Source organism: Belonocnema kinseyi, chromosome 10 (assembly GCF_010883055.1).
Source record: "Belonocnema kinseyi isolate 2016_QV_RU_SX_M_011 chromosome 10, B_treatae_v1, whole genome shotgun sequence".
In the NCBI taxonomy this organism is placed as follows: Eukaryota; Metazoa; Arthropoda; class Insecta; order Hymenoptera; family Cynipidae; genus Belonocnema; species Belonocnema kinseyi.
Genome location: NC_046666.1, coordinates 76,794,004 through 76,797,254, shown reverse-complemented (window position 1 = coordinate 76,797,254; position 3,251 = coordinate 76,794,004). Strand labels below are relative to the sequence as shown.

Sequence of the window (3,251 nt, the reverse complement as noted above, 5' to 3'; positions counted from 1 at the left end):
TAATAAAGTTAAAGAAAAAGATATGCAAGTAAAATACATTATAGGAAAATAAACATGAATAATTCAAAGATGATCTAAATGCTTAGATTCGGATATAGTGATATAACCTAGTACAGAAAAAGAGTCACAACATGTTAAATGTATTAAAAGAAATTATTAATAAGTATAAAAAATAAATGTACATACATAAGCCTAAGGTAATGGCCTGAAGCAAAAAAAAAAGTTAAAACCCCCTTATGAATTAGGATAGAAAATGAGCAGATGCAGGAAGAAAAGAATTCTGCAACCTTGGTACAGTAAAATCAACTAACTTCGGACACCTTCTATTCCTGGACTCATACTAATTTTTTTAAACAAAATTAACTTTTGACATGGCATTGGGCTTTGGGTTATTATTTTTTCTTACTTTTACACAATTCAATTATCTGTCAGGAAAAAAAATTGAAGTCTGAACTTTAGATGAGTGTTCATAGTTAGATGCTTCTATGGTAGCAAAATAAAAAAGTGACGATATTCGGATTAAGTTTTTTCATCATTCGGCTGTTAACAATTTTCATGATTTAATGGCAAGTTGGGTAGATATCCTGACATCTTTTTCTTGAAGAAAATTAAGCATATTCCGATTTAAATATAGAGAGGGAGTTTATATCCTGTTTGGAGTGTCAAGTTCCATATTATATTCGGATAGATATAATTTTTATGGTTTAGGGACAAGTTAAGTAGATTACCAGACATCCTTTTCTTAAAGACAAGTATGTATATTCTGATTTGAATAGAGACAGAGAGAGAGAGTTTAAATACTGTTTGCATTGTCAAGTTCCATATTTTATTTCGTTTAGATAGATTTGAAGAAGACTAATGGTGCCATCTGCGATACTTTTATTAGGTGATGGTACAGGGTTGAAATAATTCATTATCTTTCTCATTGCCACATTTCTTTTTATAGTTTTAAAAAGTTGTGTTTAAATATTCGCTTCACTTCAATTTTGACAAACGTCATTGATACCTGGTTCATTATTTTTGTACAAAAAAATATTATTTGCCGTTTTGTGTTCGAGGAAATTATTTGCACAACTTCTTCTTAACCGATGTAATTGATGCAGAATTTGCAAGAAATTGTGTTCTATCCGTTAATATTTTCTCATGACTGCCTTGAAATTGGTTTCTCGAAATCAGTTTCTCGAAATCCTGTGGCTATTTAACCAAAGAAATATTTATTAAAATATTCTTCTTTTAGCCAACGCCATTTTCCAACATACCTTATTTTCTCTTATATTATAGTTTATGCAGTTACCATCGTTGAATGGAGAGGAAAAGCTTGCTTTCACTACAATCAAGTTCACTGAGAAAAAATTTACCCTCAACCCAGATCTGTCTTTCTTATTTCTTCTGTGGACGATTTTATCTCTCTGTTTCTCTGAAACTAGTACTTTAGTTCACTAGTCGTCGTACCTCGCATCTTTTGCATTTGACTTTTCTTACAATCTGATTATTCAGTGTTCGAGGCATATTTTCTCGTTCTCTTCGTTGCACTTGAAATCTTCAATTTTGACTGCAGTTCAGACGTCGAGCGTAATCGACTTCAGGAAATTACTTTTCGCTACGATACTCGTTGAAAACATGATTTTACACTGATAGTGTGTTGTATTTCCTTTTATGTTCTACTTTCTATGTTTTTATTAGTTTTCTGTTGTTTTTTTTTGTATAAATGAATTTTTGATTCTTTCCTCTTGGGAAAAGCAATACGGGTATTAAATAGACGTGATTTAAGTAAAATATAATTTATTCATTTAAAATGCTTTGAATGTTACATCAGAATTGTAAGTTCACAAATATTAATGTGATCTTAGTGCATTTAGTATTGTATTTCTTTCAAATAAACTTGTTGAAGAATTACAATAGCTCTTGTCAATTAAAAAATTACAATTTTGTTGAAGATCGATTCGTTCACTGTTTTAAAGACATTGATTCCATTTTAATTATTTTTTATTATTTAAATTTTAAATAAAGAAATTTGGAAAAGTCTCCTTATTAGAATTCGTTTACGGACATATTCAATTTCAAATTCAAAACTACCACCCCGTAGATATCATTTATAAAATTTCTCAACCTACCTTAGGATATAAAGTAAAATATATTTTCCGAACGAAATGTTGTAAAACCGAATAATGTTAGTCTGGGAAATAATTTATGTATATAATTCGTTTAAAAAATTGAGCTCATAACTTGTAACAACGTCTCGCGAATAGAATGTCCTCTCCAAGTCCGAATTTTCAAGCACGTGCTTTCGCATGAACTTTCCTCGTAACGATGTTACACAGTACTTCATACATTTTTAAGTCCTGTATAATATAGAAGAAGAATTTTCTCCTGATGCATTTTTATGTCCACATAAACACCAAATATTATCGTAAAGTAATAAGCGAACTTTATGTTGAGAGATTTTCTAATTTGAAAAATAGAATGCTGTACTGCTAGCACGTCTTAATAAAGCAAAAGTGAAACACTATATCGATTCGAGCCCTCAGAAGATAAGGGAAGCATAATAAAGCAGGAATAAGTAAGGGGCTATTAATACTAATAAGGAGAGTTGAGTTTGATAAAATGATGTTCACATCTACTGAGGAGTGACTGGATAATTGGGATATAATATCTTAAATTTGCTTAGCTTATCCCTCAGTGATTATTATACCACTTTTGAAATTAAAGCTTTCTGATGAAAGTCGAAAATAAAAAATAAAATTGATTGAAATAAAAATATAATATTATAATAAATAGATTATTAAGAAGAGACTGTTTTAAATTAAAATATTTTATTTTGTATTTAATTGGCTTGAGAAGAAAAGGCAGTTTAAAAGCTGATGAATTTATTCCAGGTAGTGTGGTCGCTTCCATGACTCCCATCCAGTGTATAACCGATTCAAACGCTGCTTAATTTTGGTGATTGATCGGGAAGCCTTAAAATGATAAATAATTCTATATATGCAAGCGGATACAAAATTCGACCATGCCTTCAAAGAATATATATATATATATATATATATATATTGAAATGGATTGGATTGGATAATATTCAAGATGTAAAAAATCAAATTAAAAACTTTCAAAAATATAACCATTTTAACATTGAAAATTTTTCAAAATTGAAGCGACTGTAATTGTGGGTCCGGATGCAATAAGGGCACATAAAATTTTTTCGTGCGAAAACGAAGTCCCCTGGAGGCTTTAGAAAAAATTTTCGAATTTTAATT

General features: G+C 29.8%; 1 protein-coding gene across 2 annotated transcripts in view; it reads left to right on the top strand.

Annotated features, from left to right (window-relative positions):
* Positions 1–3,251, top strand: part of LOC117182306 (ly6/PLAUR domain-containing protein 6B-like) — a 224,124-nt gene that overhangs the window by 72,646 nt on the left and 148,227 nt on the right. The window lies entirely within an intron of this gene.